Source organism: Oryctolagus cuniculus, chromosome 7 (assembly GCF_051225735.1).
Source record: "Oryctolagus cuniculus isolate XC-2025 breed Fujian yellow rabbit chromosome 7, ASM5122573v1, whole genome shotgun sequence".
NCBI classification, from domain to species: Eukaryota; Metazoa; Chordata; class Mammalia; order Lagomorpha; family Leporidae; genus Oryctolagus; species Oryctolagus cuniculus.
The window spans coordinates 81,875,466-81,893,311 of record NC_142873.1 but is presented as its reverse complement, the minus strand read 5'-3'; the positions used below and the strand labels follow the sequence as shown (position 1 = coordinate 81,893,311).

The 17,846-nt window shown below is 40.2% G+C and overlaps 1 long non-coding RNA gene across 1 annotated transcript in view; it reads right to left on the bottom strand.

Annotated features, from left to right (window-relative positions):
- Positions 1-360: 360 nt before the first annotated feature.
- The window catches only part of LOC149125628 (uncharacterized), a 53,235-nt gene continuing 35,749 nt past the window's right edge, over positions 361-17,846 (bottom strand). The window contains exon 3 of the long non-coding RNA XR_016210935.1: positions 361-845. This is a non-coding gene — a long non-coding RNA (uncharacterized LOC149125628). The remainder of the gene's footprint in view (positions 846-17,846) is intronic.

Here is a 17,846-nt window from a genome sequence, read left to right as displayed (position 1 = left end):
CACTTTACATCTCTATTTTCCATGAAATTTTGAAATACCCTCATGTATGTGTTACACCCACATTCCACATGTATATGCAGTGAAACAGAATACTATTAAATGAAATATTGTTTCACCTTTAAAAATGAAGTGTGCTGCAACTCACAACATTTTCATTTGAAGTGAATAAAACCCATCCAAAAGGACATGCACTGTATGATGTCACTTATAAGCATATTTCAGCAAGTTCATGGAAAATGGAATTGAAAGATAAGTTTTTCTTGGTAAAAAAAAATAGAAATAAACTTTTAATTCAAAAGTAAAAGAAATTACAGTACAATAAGCTTATATTTTCAAATTTATTTAGAGACAGAACTCCTATGTGCTGGTTCACGTTTAAAATTCCTGCAAGTGCCAGCTCTGGACAAAGCTGAAGCCAGGAGCCAGGAACTCTATCCAGCTGTCTCATGTGGGTAGCAGGGGCCCAAGTACTTGCGGTCATCTTCCACTGCCTCTCAGGGTGAACATTTTTTTAAGATTTATTTATTTATTTGAGAGGTAGAGTTACAGACAAAGAGAGGGAGAGACAGTCTTCCACCCATTGGGTCACTCCCCAAATGGCTTAAACAGCCAGAGCTGGTCCAATCCAAAGCCAGGAGCCAGGAGCTTCTTCTGGGTCTCCCACACGGATGCAGGGGCCCAAGGTCTTGGGCCATCTTCTACTGCTTTCCCAGGCCATAGCAGAGAGCTGGATTGGAAGAGGAGCAGCCGGGACTAGAACCGGCACCCATATGGGATGCTGGTGCTTCAGGCAGAGGCTTAGTCCACTATGCCACAGCGTTGGCCCCAGGGTGAACATTTTTAACCTTGATGAAAGACATATAAATGCTCATTACTCTATTGTTTATATCTTTATGTCTAAAATGCTTACATTTAAATATTGAGATAAAGAAAATAATCATCCAAATAAACAAAAAAATCTTGTAATAGTGATAAAAATGGTACAATCAAAATGCTCTGCAAAAGAAATTGTTTAAATGCATTTAGGGAGTGGGCATTTGGCTCAGAAGTGAAGTCTTGGTTTGGGCACCTGCATCCCATATTGCTTTGCATGGATTTCAAAGTGATTATTGCACCAAAATTAACTCATAATTTTAGTTTGGTTTTCCACAAACCTTTTGAATTACTGTTGCAAACAAAAATCATTTCAGAGAGCTAGTGATCCGTGGCATCAAGGAAGTCACAAATGAAACAAGGAAGCCCCTTGGATAGACTAAGACTTCAGAAGCCCACCTGGGGGTAGCACTATCTGACCTGAGAACTCACTGACAACTACCAGGGAGGATCTCCTTTTGATAAAAGATTTACTTATTTATTTGAAAGTCAATGTTACACAGAGAGAGAGCGACAAAGAAATAGATCTCCCATCTACTGGTTCACTCCACATGGACGGCTACAATAGCCAGAGCCGGGCCAAGCCAAAGCCAGGAGGCAGGAGCCAGGAACTTCTTCCAGGTCTTCTACGTAGGTAGCAGGGGCCCAAATACTGGGCCATCTTGCGCTGCTTTTCCTAGGCCATTAGCAGGAAGCTGGATGGGAAAGCGCACAGGACACAAACCATGACCATATGGGATGGTAGCATTGCAGGCTGCAGCCTTATCTGCTACACACCACAAAGCTGGTGCCTAGGGAAGATCTGTTAAATCTTTCTATCCTCACAGAGAGAAATCAAGTGCAATGCACTAATGCCAGCCTGAGAAAGGCATTAAAAAGATTAAGTAAGTTTATACCATAGCATGGGAAAATGTGTGCAATATATTTTTGTGGGAAAAGAGTAACATAAAATCACTTCTATTCTATTATAGAATATAATGTTTCAGAGAAGTATGTACATACAGGATGATCATATGCAAACTTTTTTAAGATTTATTTATTTATTTGAAAGACAGAGTTACAGAGAGAGGGGGAAAGACAGAGGCAGAGACAGCCAGGCTGCAATAGCCAGGGCAGGGCCAGGTCAAAGCCAGGAGCCCAGAGCTTCCTCTGGGTCTCCTATGTGGGTGTAGGGGCCCAAGCAGTTGAGCCATCCTCTGCTGCCTTCCCAGGTACATTAGCAGAGAGCTGGATCAGAAGTGGAGTAGCCAGGACTGAACCAGCACCCCTATGGGATGTCAGCACCTGCAGACAGCAACTTTACCCTCTACACCACAGCATGGACCCTCATGCAAACTGTTGACAGTATGACCTACCATATGCTAAGATTCATAGGTGACTGTTACCAGGACCATATGCTTAAATTCACAGGTGACTTTTGCTTTTCTTGCACTATCTGCTTTTCCTAAGTGTGTGTGTGTGTGTGTGTGTGTGTGTGTGTGTGTATTTTAATAGAAAAACAAAAATGTGTTTCTTTTATAATTAATAAATAAAAATGTTTAGGGACAGGTGTCTGGTGCAGCAGTTAAGACAGCTAAGTCCCATTTTGGAGTGCCTGTCCTAGCTCCACTCCTGATTCAAGCTTCTTGCTAACATACATCTTGCTATGCAGTGGTGATGACTTGGGTGGTTAGGTTGCTGCCACCCACATGGCAGACCTGGACTGCACTTCCAACTCCTGAGCAACTGGGGAATGAGCTGGTCGATGAAGGTCTCTATCTCCTCCTCTCTGATGCTTAAAATAAATAAAATAAGGATTAAAAATAAATATAACTTTTAAATTCATGCCCAGCTCTGGGGAAGAGAACTGGTCCACAGTAATTCCCTGGTACCTGGACACCAGAGAAGGAAGGACCTTCTGAGTCCACCAAGCAATACTCCAAAAGGGGGCGGCTGCTCCATCCAAATCCAGCAGTAAACTCTGAGGAGCAGCTTCATACATTTCCATGAAGAAAACACTTTCTTCCTTGACTCCAAACCTGGAGACTGAGACAAGAAAAACAGGAAAAACTGCTCACAGGCAACCAGCAACAGAAATCTATCTGACTCTATCAAATTGTACCAACTAGTTAGTGTGGGTATGAGGTGGTGGGAGTGGGAAGTCAATGCCCACCTTCAAGCAGCCCACTGGTGGAAGCCAAGTGATAATCCCAAAAGTTACTTCTTTGTTAATCATTCCCCCAGCCAGAGGTCCTGTTAGCTTTGAAGAGTATGCCTGCTTCTCAGTAGATGTCCACAAGAGGGAGGTAGAGGGTTTTTAAAGCCACAAAACTGAGACTGAGATGGAGGGAGAGAGGAAAGAGAGAATAAAACACCAGCCATGTTTACATGCTGCTCTTTTTGTGGGACTAGACTGTATCTCCAAAAATCAACACATTGTGCTTCCAGGTGTGAAAGTTCTTGCATAAAGAAAATAATTTATTTAAGATGTTATGTTTACAGGAAGAGATGAAAGTCAGATAAGCCAATGATGGTAGAACAAAGAGATGAGGAACTCTGAATCCCTCACAATCTGCACATCACTAAGGGAAAGAAGCTAACCTGAGAAGGCTACATACTGTATGATTCCAATAATAGATCATTCTGGAAAGAGCCAAATTATAGAGACAGTAAGAAGATGGTGGCTGTGGGAGTTGAGTGGAAGGAAGGAAGAACACAGGTTTCTTGCAGGACAGTGAAACTACTCAGTGTGACATTGTAGTGGTGGATCCACATCATTATACATTTGTCTCATAGAACCCACAGCTTGCATACCACCAAGAGAGAAGCCAACATACACTCTGCACTTCAGATGATCATAATGGGACAGTGTAGGGCAGAATGTGGAGGGCAGGGGAGGTTATGCTTGCATGGGAGCTGTGAGTTCATAGAAAATCTTTATGCCTTCTGCTCAACTTTTCTGTGAACTTAAAACATCTCCAAAAAATAAAGTGTGTTACAAAAGAAACCAAACCAAGACTGTTTTCTCACTGCTTCTGGACTGCTATCTGCTGCAGAAACAAAAGGAAATGCTATATTCATCCAGGAAGCCAGGTGTCTGCATGCCCTCTTATGTGTTCTAACTTCTTTTTCCTTTAAAGTTCCTCCTTATCTTTACTCTACCCTTAGACCTATAATTGCCCCTCAGCCCCCAAATTTCATTTGTCTTATATAATAGCATTCCTTGGAGTCAATGCTAAGTGACAGATACACCTATTCTAAAAAACTATGGATTTATGTGTTTTGCACTCTTTTTAAAGATTAATTATTTATTTGAGAGAGAGAGAGATTGAGAGAGAGAATGTTCCATCCAGTGCTTCAATCCTCAAAAGCCTGCAACAGCCAGGTTGACAAGGCCCAAGCAAAGAGCCTGTAACTTCATCCTTCATCTGGGTCCTCCTCATGGGGGCCAAGAACACAAGGACCTGGGCCATCATCCTCTGCTTTCCCAAGTACATTAGCAGGAAGCTGAATCATAAGCATGGAATAGCCATGACTTGATCTGCTGCTCTGACCTGGAATACAGACATCCCAAGGACAGCCACAATGCCTGGCCCTTCCATAATTTTTAAGCATGATTTTTCATCTCTATAGGTTAGAAGGATTTATCCACCCCCAATAAATTTTGGTCGACACAACCTTCCAGATTGAGGAGCCTCTTAGCTGAGTAAGATAATGAAGCTACTCCCAGCATTATCTGTTGCTGTTATCCTATCATGTAATGACATTTAATTATACATGTACTGTGTATTGGCCATCATGCTATGTACTAGAGTCAAACAAGGCATTCCTTCAACCTTTAAGGAAATTCCAGATAACTGGGAAGGGATAAAGTAGCAGTTATTCATCTTCCCAGTTACCTTTATGGAACTTCACCATAGCAATCAGTGCATGTCCAAAAACCACCTGCAAAGGATGATGGTTTTCTTCATGATCCATGGTTAGAAATGCATTCTTGTCATAGTCAGGACAGTCTTGAAATGGTTGAGTGTTTCCCAAATACACACACATACAGTTTTGTTAATTATTTTTCCCCACTTACTTTGAGGGCAACCTAGGATAGCAGAGTTCTGAAAAACACTTTCCAAAGCCTGAGCTGAACTCAGCATGACCTTGGCTTCATTTTTCCCATTGGCTCTTCCCAACTCTAACTCAGCTTTGGAAGAAAGTTCAGTCTATTTGGCAGAAACTAGCTGGTGATGTACTGTTGACCTAAGCTTTTTTTACAAAGTTTAAGTTGAGTCAGTTTCAGGAAAAGTCAACAGGAACAGCTGTCATCATCCTTCCAGTTGATCCACTATAGTAGACAAGAGATGCTTCTCTGTATTTATTGATTTGGCTGGAATGAGGTTCTTTGGCCCCTGGATACTTTTCAGACATGCCAAATAAAACCATATTTTCCTTTGAAAATCTGCATACTAGGCAGATAAATATATTATAGGCGGTTCTAATCCCCTTGGCCAAATCCAAGGGATTGAATTTTGAAGATCATGTGTCTCTTCATTGGGCAAGCAAGGATGCATTGGTGGACCCCACAGCCTCCAGAGGGCCTTGGGCTACTCCCAGGCATCTCCTCAGCAATGCACTGGAAGTTACTGTAGTCACGAGAAGCAACCTAGGGACAATAATTAAGAAAAGAAAAAAGAAAACTAATGACAAGTATATCCAACCATTATTTTTGTTTTTGATTGAATCCTATCCTTAGTTCTAAAGCTGAGATTGTACACAAATGGAATACAAGTTACAATTTTATGGGTTCCTAAAGGGATCAATGCTCAGCTTGTAGTTCTATGCTTTTTGTTAGACATATGTGCCAATATCACTGGTAGACAATGCATTGAGCTCTACTAATCACTTACATCTTGGTCTGGATGAGTTATAGATTACTTCCTGACAGCCAACAGCCAAGGACAGGAAAAACCAAGAACATCAGAAGAGTGGGAAAATAAGCACTGAAGTGGGAAACAGGCACAGTTCTATATGAAAGGATGCATACGAAGACAGACATGCTGAAAATTTTACCAGGCCAAACATGCATAAAATATAATGTATCCTCTAACCCCTTTTCCACAGTTGTTATCTGCAAAATTTCCACAGTTGCATCTGCAAAATGTTTGTTCTTATAGATAGAAATCTGCTTTTATGTGATAGTCAAAGAGCTTGTGTGCATGGTAAATAACCATGCTCCTAGTAAAACGAATCTTCAAATAACTAGAGATGCACAATCTAAGAAAGAGTTCACTTTGCCTCTTGCTCCAACATGAAGGCTTTCAGCCAAGAAACACATCAGAAAGAACTTAAAAGTCCATAGGGTTCACATTAAGTGGAAAAGGTCTATGGGAAAGACTCTGAAGTTGGGAGCTTGCATTTGCAATTGTGTCTGCACATGGAACAGCTTCTTACACCATCAAGTGTTGTGCAAATGCTATGACTATGATCATAGAAATATTCAAAGAGCAATGAACCTTTTGTCATACTTGCATGTTAAGCCAAAACCCATGGGATGTATTTCAAATTTATGCCCAGTTCCTACATACAAATATATTATTTGTCCTTCTATAATTTGCAATAAATGATGAAAATAGCTCTCTAGAACATAAGCACATTGCACTTTATACTCCACACAGTGCCAAGAATGAAAAATTACATGTGTCATTTCCACTGAATTCCAGTCAAAATTACAACAGGACATTTAGGAGACCTCAGTATATTCAGGATATAGAAAAACAAAAGTTCACAAAAATCTAAAATTATTCCTTAAGCATAGAAAAGAGGAAGTGTCTGCCTGCTAGAAATTAAGACATATTACATGTCCTCGATGACTTTAAAGAACGCATGGTTCTGGGGTGGGCATTTGGCTCAGCGGTTAAGTTGCCACCTGGGACTCCCCTATCCCATATCAGAGTGCTTGCTCTGAGTCCCAGCTCTTCTGCTTCCAATCCAGCTTCCTGCTAATGTGCACCCTGGGAGGTAGTAGGTGATGGCTCAAGTACTTGGGTTTCTACCACACGTGTGGGAGACCCAGATGGAGTTCTAAGCTCCTGCATTCTTCTTGGTCCAACTGTGGCCATCGCAGACATTTGAGGAGTAAAGCAACAGATGGAAGGTTGTTCTCTATCTCCCTCTGCCTTTCAAATAAACAAAAATAAGTCAATAAAACTTTTAAAAATCCATACGGTACTGATATAGGAACAGATAAGTGCAAGTAAATATTGAATTCAGAAAGAGAACCCTGTGCATATGGAAACTTTCCTTACAATGAAGATGACACTACATAAGTGAAGCAAGGATGTGTTGTTTGTGGGTGTGTGAGGAAAACTGATTACTAAATGGGAATATTTAGGTAGGGTCGTGCCTCACATCACGTACAAAGGTGAGCTCAGGATTAAAAAAAAGTAAAAGTCTAAAGAAAAAAATATAAAGCTAATAGAAGAAAATATAGGAGAGAATCTCTTTTACCTTTTTATTTGGGGAAAGATATTTTTACTAAGACTTCAAAATCACACACCATAGGGGGAAATTGTTAAATTTCTTTCCATCACAAGAACCACTCAAACTTTAAAACATAGGTGATTGCACAAAGATTATTACACATCTATAATGGATGTGGTATCTACATCTGAGTGTATCTAGAGACATTTTAATTGTCTCAACAAAGGAATTTCTAGAATGTCTAAGGAACAAAAAAATTGACTAACAATAACAACAAAAGCTACTTAAACCAATAAAGAAATGACCAGGCCGCTGCGGCTCACTAGGCTAATCCTCCGCCTAGCGGCGCCGGCACACCTGGTTCTAGTCCCGGTTGGGGCGCCGGATTCTGTCCCGGTTGCCCCTCTTCCAGGCCAGCTCTCTGCTGTGGCCAGGGAGTGCAGTGGAGGATGGCCCAGGTGCTTGGGCCCTGCACCCCATGGGAGACCAGGAAAAGCACCTGGCTCCTGGCTCCTGCCATTGGATCAGCGCGGTGTGCCGGCCGCAGCGCGCCGGCCGCGGCGGCCATTGGAGGGTGAACCAACGGCAAAGGAAGACCTTTCTCTCTGTCTCTCTCTCTCACTGTCCACTCTGCCTGTCAAAAATAAAAAAAAAATAAAAGAAAAAAGAAATGACCAAATGATTTACATCTATATAAATGACAATTATCTTTTGTGTTCATAAAACCAGAAAACCTGAAAACTAGCACACATGTAAAGCACAACTCTTCCAGTGCTGAAAGAAAATTAAAAATAAATATGACATCACTTTGTAGTATCATATGTAAAGAAACAGAATCAGAAAACACTAAGTGTTGGTGTAAATGTTGGGAACCCAAACCAGCTCATCTGGTAGAAGAAATGGACAGTCTTTCTTGAGAGAAGTCTAACAATTATTATCCTAGGAACATACTTCCAACTTCTGGATGTATACTTCAGAGAAGTTCTTGCAAACGGGGGATGTGGTGACCCAGAGATATGATGCATCCGTGGCAGGGATTTTGGAGCAACCTAGATGCCCACCACTACAGACTTGGTAACTAAGTTATTGCAAAGGGCAAATTTTGAATTACATGACAATGAGAAGAAAAAGCAAGAAACACAAGAGATACATTCCATTTAATTAAAACACATGCATATATAATATTATGCATATATCTAAAGTCAAATTGAAAATGTGTTAGAGAGGACATATTGAGATGACAGGGGAGTAATAAATTGAAAGGAAGAGATAAGAATATTAAAATTATAATCAAATAAAACTGATACCTTGCACAAACTAATACTGAGGAGTACAATGAACTTAACTCTGCAATAAAGGCCCAATTTTGTAAAAGAGAAAAAAGTGGGGAACATTGCCTGAGGTCATACACCACACTGAGATGAAGTCTGGGCTTCAGTAGGGTTGATAGTGTCATTCACCAAGAACCTGATCTGTACTAGTCATTGTGCTAATAATGTGACTTGCATTAACTCACTTAATACACACACACACACACATTATTATTTGTATGTTAGCAATAAGGAAGCAGAGACTCAGAGAGCTTATGTTATATGTCTAAGGTCAACCAACAAGTAAGTGATACAGCTGGGATTTAAATCCAGAATTATACAACTCTGAATTTCATATATTACATTCCCTGTATCTGCTCATAATCTGAAGAAATAAGTGAAGCTATGGAAATGAGTTCATTCTTTCCCATCCCCCATCATCTGTCACTGACCACTGTGGTTACTATGGTAGACTGGCTAACAGCACCCAGATAGGTCCACGTGGTAACCTCCAAACCTTTGAAGGTTTCAGTGTTTCCATATGTGGCAAAAGAACTCAGCAGAGGTGGCCTTGTCAAAAGGGGAGAATCCTGGACTGTCCCAGCAGACTCAGTGTAATCCCAAGGCAACTTATGAGGAGAACATGGGAGGAATCAGAGAGAAGAGTAAGAGTCAGGGTCATGGAACCTGAGGCGGCAATGACGCCAGGAAGGAGCCATTAACCGAGGAACGGAAGTGTCCTCTAAATGTTGGAAAGGGCAAGGAAATGGCTTTTCCCACGAAGCCACCAGAAGGAACCAATACCTTTATTTTAGCCCCATAAAATCTCCAGAATTGGAAGAGAATAAATAAATGTGTTTTTTGGGTTTTTGTGGTTGTTTTTTTTTTTTTTTTTTTTGACAGGCAGAGTTAGACAGTGAGAGAGAGAGAGACAGAAAGGTCTTCCTTCCATTGGTTCACCCCCCAAATGGCCACCACGGCCGGCGCACTGCGCCGATCTGAAACCAGGAGCCAGGCGCTTCCTCCTGGTCTCCCATGCAGGTGCAGGGGCTCAAGCACTTGGGCCATCCTATAGCCCTTCCGGGCCACAGCAGAGAGCTGGACTAGAAGAGGAGCAACCGGGACAGAACTGGTGCCCCAACCAGCACTAGAACCTGGGGTACTGGTGCCGCAGGCAGAGGATTAGCCCACCGTTCTTTTAAGCCAGTGCATAGTCATCTATTAACAACAGCCATAGGAAACTAAGAGAAATAGTTCAAACTCACTTCAGGATCTTTGCCAGTTGTCATAAAAGTGATAGACACCTTTCCAACAAGACCTAGTGCTAGTTAATACCAAATTGGCACTAGACTCTGGATTTCTTGATGCCTCAGTGCCAGGCAATTTCCCAATTTCCATTACACCTTGCAGCCAGCCCAGGCAAGTCTCTGGAATAACAGTGGCTAGGACTTGGATATCAAGTAAAATATAGACATCAGAAGTGAGCAACTTGCTTCAAAGGAGCAGAAGTTTGAACTCCAGGCAAAGAGACTAAATAATTCCTGTATTTCTGCTAGAAAATAGCCCAAAATATACAAAGAAACTTTTCTAAACCTAAACTCTTATTTTTAAGGTAGACAGCTCAGGTTTGACTCAACTACTCTGGCAATACTATCTACATGTTCTTTTTTAAGATTTATTTATTTATTTGAAAGGCAGAGTTAAAGAGAGATGGAGGCAGACATAGAGAGATATTCCATCTGCTGGCTCACTCTCCAAATGGCTGTAACAAATGGGGCAGGGGAAGACTAAAACCAGGAGCCAGGAGCCAGGAGTTTCATCTGGGTCTTCCATGTAGATGCAAAGGCCCAAGGACTTGGGCCATCTTCCACTGCTTTCCCAGGCACATTAGCAGGGACCTTCCAGAATAAATAGTCATTGAAAGAATTTGTCACCACTCATCCAGACCTACAAATAATACCTAAAGTTGTGCTACAAATAGAAACAGAGAAAGTCATCACCAAGAAAGAATGTGAAGGCAGAAAATCCCCTATAAAAGTACAAAAGAAATCCAAAATGAGCACTAGAAGTGTTAATGAAAAATGGCAGGACTGAGTCATTACTTAACAATAATAACCTTGAATGTAAATGGCCTAAATTACCCAATTAAAAGATACAGACTGAATGGATGGCTTAAAAAAAACAATATTCATCTATTTGCTGACTACAAAAAATACACCTCAACAAAGATGTTGGAGTCTTAAGCCTGAGGCTGGCCCCTGACCAGCAGGGAACAGTACAAGCACTCCCTGACAAGGCAAACGGGAAAGGTAAGGTCAATGGGTCTGTCGAAGCAGGAACCACCTTATTGAGGAAATGTACAGACTTATAAGGCTTACAAAAGACATGTGCAGTAGGGGAACCAATCAGCGAAAAGGTCATGCAGGCATGGGTGGACCATGCACGGGGGCATCTTAAGCAAAGCATAGGGATCATGCACTGTCCATGTGTCTGGAACTAAAGCGGACCTATCCCTACAGGTGGTCCAATCTTGCATGGCTTAACCAGCAGCAGCCACAAACACATCCCTCGAACATCCGCCAGGTGCCATGTTGTCAGGAACTATTTTAGGCAATGTCCAATACAAAGATACATACAGATTGAAACTAAAAGGATGGAAAGAGATATTCCATGCTACTGGGAAGCAAAAATGAGCAGGAGTAGCTATCCTAATATCAGACAAAAAGACTTTAACACAAAAACTGTTAAAAGAGACAAAGAAGGGCATCTGTAATGATTAAGGGATCAATTAAACAGGAAGATGTGACTATAATAAATGTGTATGCACCCAATGCCAAGGTGCCTGGCTATTTCAAATAAATGTTAATGGATCTAATGGGAGATACAGGCACCAATACAAGAATAATGGGGGCCGGCGCCGCGGCTCACTAGGCTAATCTTCCGCCTTGTGACGCCAGCACACCGGGTTCTAGTCCCGGTCGGGGCACCAGATTCTGTCCTGGTTGCCCCTCTTCCAGGCCAGCTCTCTGCTGTGGCCAGGGAGTGCAGTGGAGGATGGCCCAGGTGCTTGGGCCCTGCACCCCATGGGAGACCAGGAGAAGTACCTGGCTCCTGCCATCGGATCAGTGCGGTGCGCCAGCCGCAGCATGCCTGCTGTGATGGCCATTGGAGGGTGAACCAATGGCAAAAAGGAAGACCTTTCTCTCTGTCTCTCTCTCACTGTCCACTCTGCCTGTCAAAAAAAAAAAAAAAAAAAGAATAATGGGAACTTCAACACCCACTTTCATCAATGAACAGATTAACTAGACAGAAAATTGACAAAGAAACAACAGAGCTAAACTACCCTGCGGACCAAATGGACCTAACTGGTATCTACAGAACATTTTATCTGACATCTGCAAAATATACACTCTTTTCATCAGTACTTGGAACTTTCACTGGGATAGAACTAGGCCATAAAGCAAGTCAAAACACGTTTTTAAAAAACTGATATTATACCATGTATCTTTTCTGAACACAATGGAATGAAGCTGGAAATTAAACCACTGAAGAAACTCTAGAAAATATGCAAACACGTGAAGACTGAACAACATACTCATGAATGAACAGTGGGTCATAGAAAAAATCAAAAGGGAAATCCAAAAATTCCAAAAATCAAAAATTCATTAGAAATGAAGATGACAATACAATATATCAAACTTAAGGAATACAGCGAAAGCTGTGTTAAAAGGAAAGTTTATAGCAATTGGTGCCTACATTAAGAAATTAGACAGGCAGCAAATAAATGATCTAACATTCATCTCAAGAATCTCAAAAAAAAAAAAAAACTCCAAAGTATTAGGAGAAAAGAAATGATTAAAATGAAAGGATAAACAAAATTGAAACAAAAAAATAAAAGATCAGTAAAAGAGTTGATTTTTTGAAAAAATAAACAAAACTGATACACATTGGCTCAACTAACCAAAAGAGAGAGAGAAAGAGAAAGAAAAGAGGGAGAAGAACCAAATCAATAGAAACAGAGATGGAAAAAGGAAATGTAACAATAGATACCACAGAAATAAAAAGAATCAGGAATTACTACAAAGAGCTGTATGGCAACAAATTGGAAAATCTGGAAGAAACGGATAGTTTTTTGACACACACAATCTACCAAAATTGAGTCATGAAGCCATAAGTAGACCAATACCAAGTAGACCAATACCAAGACAGATATTGAATCATTAATGAAGACTCTCCCAACAAAGAAAACCCAGGACTGCATGGCTTCAGTGCTGAATTCTACCAAGCTTCTAAAGAATAACTAGTCTCAATTATTCTCAAGCTATTCAAAACAATTAAAAAGGACAGAATTCTCCCAAACTCCTTCTATGAGGCCAACATCACCTTAATTCCAAAACCAGAAAAGTATTCAACAAAGAAAGAGAACTATAGACCAATATCGCTATGAACATAGATGTAAAAATCCTCAACAAAATACTAGGTAATTGAATCCAAGAACACACCAAATAGATTCTTCACCTGTCCCAAGTGAGATTTATCCCTTGTATGCAGGGATGGTTCAACATGCGCAAATCAATAAATGTAATACATCACTTTAACACATGAAACAATAAAAACCAAATGATTATCTCAACAGATGCAGAGAAAACATTTGATAAAATACAACATCATTTCATAAAAAAAAGAAAAACTTAAGCAAATTGGGTACAGAAGGAACATTCCTCAACATAATCAAGGCTATATATGATAAAGTCACAGCATCATATTGAATGGGGAGAAGTTGGAAGAATTTCCACTAAGAAACACAACCAAATAAGGGTGCTCACTTTCATTATTGCTATTTAAAATAGTTCTGGAAGTTTCAGCCAGAGTTATATAGGCAAGAAAAAGAAATCAAAGGATACGAATTAGAAAAGAGGAATTCAAATTATCCTTGTTTGCAGATGATATTATCCTATACACAGGGTAACCAAAAGACTTCACTAAGAGACTATTGGAACTCATAAGAGAGCTTACTACTAAAGTTTCAGAATATAAAATCAGCATGCAAAAAATCAATACCCTTTACCCTTTACATGCACAAATTGCCATGGCTGAGAATGAACTTATCAGATCAGTCCCATTAACAATAGCTACAAAAAATTTAAATTTAAACACGTTAGAAAAAATTTAACCAAGGATGTGAAAGATTTCTACAACAAAAATTTAAAAACACTAAAGAAACAGTAGAAGACACAAAAAATGGAAAAATATTCCATGTTCATGAATTAGAATATCATAAAAATATCCATACTAGTGAAAGTCATTTACAGATTCCATGTGATCCCAATCAAAATACCAAAGACATTCTTCTCAGATCTGCAAAAAATAACCCTAGAATTCATACGGAATCACAAGAGACCCCAAATTGCTAAGCAACTCTAAACAATAAAAATGAAGCTGGAAGCATCATAATACTTGATTTTAAGACATAGGGCAGTTAGGCTGGCGCCGCGGCTCACTAGGCTAATCCTCCACCTTGCGGTGCCGGCACACCGGGTTCTAGTCCCGGTCGGGGCACCGGATTTTGTCCCGGTTGCCCCTCTTCCAGGCCAGCTCTCTGCTGTGGCCAGGGAGTGCAGTGGAGGATGGCCCAAGTGCTTGGGCCCTGCACCCCATGGGAGACCAGGAGAAGCACCTGGCTCCTGCCTTTGGATCAGCGCAGTGCGCCGGCCGCGGTGGCCATTGGAGGGTGAACCAATGGCAAAAGGAAGACCTTTCTCTCTGCCTCTCTCTCTCACTGTCCACTCTGCCTGTCAAAAAAAAAAAAAAAAAGACATAGGGCAGTTATAATCAAAATATGAATAGGCATGTTGACTAATTGAACAGACTAGACTCCCCAGAAAATAATTCATGAATCTGCAACCTACTAATCTTTGACAAATGACCTGAAATCAGTCTCTGGAAAAAGGACAGTCTCTTCAATAGATACTGTTGGGAAAATTAGATCTCTGCATATGGAAGTATGAAACGAGATCCTTACCTTATACCTTATACAAAAATCAATTCACAATGGATAAGAGACCTAATCTAAATACCTGAAACTATCAAATTACTAGAGGAAAACGTCAGGGAAACTCTGCCAGACATTGGGATAGGCAAAGATTTTTAGAAAAGACCCCAGAAGCCAAGGCAATCAAAGCAATAATAGACAAATTGGATTACATCAAGCTAAGAAGTTTCTGTACAACAAAGGAAACACTCAACAAAGTGAAAAAGCAACAGACAGAATGGGAGCAAATATTTGCAACCTACACAACTGATAAAAGATTAATATCTAGCATTTATAAAGAGCTCAAGAAAGTATACAACAATGAAGTAAACAATCCAGTTAAAAAATGGGCAAAGGACATGAACAGGCATTTTTCAAACGATGAAATATAAATGTTCAACAGACACATGAAAAAATGCTCAGGGTCACTATCCATAAGGGGTATGCAAATAAAAAACACAATGAAGTTTCACTTCACCCCAGCTAGAAGTGACAGCCTCCAGAAATCAAAAAATAATAAATGCCAGTGAAAATGTGGGGGGAAAGGTACCCTAATATACTGTTGGTGGGAATGTAAACTAGTACACCATTATGGAAGACAGTATGGAGATTCCTCAGAATCTGAAAATAGATCTACCATTTGACCCAACCTTCCCACTCCTGGGAATTTACCCAAACAAAATGATATCAGCATATATAACAGTTATTTGTACCCTCGTGTTTACTGCAGCTCAATTCACAATATCTAATATATGGAATCAAACCAGATGCCCATCAACTGATGATTGGATAAAGAAAATATGGTATATATACACCATGGAATACTACTCAGCCATAAAAAAGAATTAAACCCTATCTTTTGCAGCACAATGGATGCAACTGGAAACCAGAGTCCTGGCTCTACCATGTACCAGCTGTCTGCTCAAATTTTCTGTGCACACTTCCTTATAAACCATATGGGTAATATGCTGATTTTTTATCAAATTCTCTGATAACCATTGTCTTAGTTTATGTTCTGTAGCTATAGCAAGATATCTGAGACTGGACACTGTATAAAGAAGAGAAGTATTTTTTGCTCCTGGCTCCTTAGGTTGGGAATTCCAAGAGTATGGTACTGGCATCAGCTTTGTAATTCACATGGGACATGCTGCATCATAACAGGGTGTACAACATTGCATCACAAGGCAGAACAAGAAGTGTGTTGACTCAGATCTCTCTTCTTGCTGCTAAAAACCCACTAACACCTTCGTGGGTGCCTACCCTTAACATTTCATCTAACCCTTACAACTCCTAAAGGACACTCAAATGTCATTGACATATGAGTTTGGGAATTAAGTTTCCAAAACAAAAACTTTGGGGGGAGACATAATTCAAATAATAAAACTCCAGAAATGTTTTATGAATTACACATGTTGATTAGAATTGAATACTAATAAACACTTAAAACATAATTATTTGTTTCAAATTATCATAGAAGTTCTTGACCTCAGAACACAAAGAGACAACCAAGTCTCTCCCTGTTGTATTACCAAATTGGGAAAACAAAAGCAGGTAGTTAACACACTCAGTAGGGGCAGCATTTGATCTAGCAGTTAAATCAGGTTAGAACGTTCACATTCCATATTGGAGTGCCTGGCTTCAATGCCCACCTTAGCTCCTGACTCCAGCTTCTTGCCAATGCAGATCCTGGGAGGCAGCAGATGAAGGCTCAAGTGATTGGGGTCCCTGTTACCCACATGGGAGACCTAGTTTGAGTAGCCAGCTCCTAGACTCAGCCTCAGTCAAGGGTATTCATGAGCATCTGCAAAGTGAATTCCTGATTGTGAGCATTTCTCTCTGTCTCTCTCTCTACCTCTTTTTCTGTCTCCCTCCCCCATCCTTCTCAAATAAATAATTTGTATATAAATTTAAAAAATTATCTCCAGAGTATTTGTCAAGTTAACTCTAGAAGCAATGTGTTAATATAAAACTATAAAAAAGTATGAATACCTGACCACATATTGATGTTAGATTTTGTTGTGTGTTATGGAGGATAAATGATGAATAAGGTAAAATTTCTGCCTTTAAAGTGGAGGATAATGTCCTTAGATATCTATCACCAATAGATATAAAAATTGGCTCTGAAATGATTTCTCTCTCTCAGTCTGAATATTTTGCTTTGTATCTGCATACATTTAAGTCTGCGCATGTGTAATTAAATATGTCTGCACAATCCAGTATGTGCTTTATATCATCTTAATAGCCTCTGGGACAATTGCATATCCGAAGAATTATTTATCTCCCAAAATAGTCTTGTCTTAGTCTTTTCTGCTTCAGTAAAATATGCCACCATCATCCCAGCTGCTCAAACTACAAGAAGCCAAAAAATAAGAGTAATAACAGATTATAAATGAGTTTAAAATCATCAGAGATGAAATAATAATAATTAATTATGAATGATTGCTTATATAGCAGATACTGCCCAGTGCTATACAATAGATATTTCTATCAACCCAATTTGCAGGTAAGGAAACAACTATGGCATTTCAGTGTCCTATATAAGACAATATGGCTAGTTTGTGGTACAATTGGAATTAAATGTTTGTGTCTGTCTCTAAATGTTCATGTGTGTGTGTGATACTTACAAAAGTATGCATGGTTGTTACAAAATGTGATGAGAAAAACAAGTTTATATTTCTAATCTGTAATGTGAAAAGTATAAAATATCTATCTATACTGATGATAATCAAATAAAGGTTAAAAGGTCAGATTCCATAAAGGAAGGCATTTTAGGAGAATGGATCACTTCCATTTTAGGATTAAAGTGACTCATCAAAGATATTTTAATCAATTTGTCTCACTATCTTTTTTTTTTTTTTTTTGACAGGCAGAGTTAGTGAGAGGGAGAGACAGAGAGAAAGGTCTTCCTTTTCCATTGGTTCACCCTCCAAATGGCCGCTATGGCCGGAGCACCACACTGATCTGAAGCCAGGAGCCGGGTGCTTCCTCCTGGTCTCCCACAAGGGTGCAGGGCCCAAGGACTTGGGCTATCCTCCACTGCACTCCCTGGCCACAGCAGAGAGCTGGACTGGAAGAGGAGCAACCAGGACAGAACCGGCACCCCAACCAGGACTAGAACCTGGGGTGCCAGTGCCGCAGGCAGAAGATTAGCCAAGTAAGCCGCAGCGCTGGCCTCTCACTAT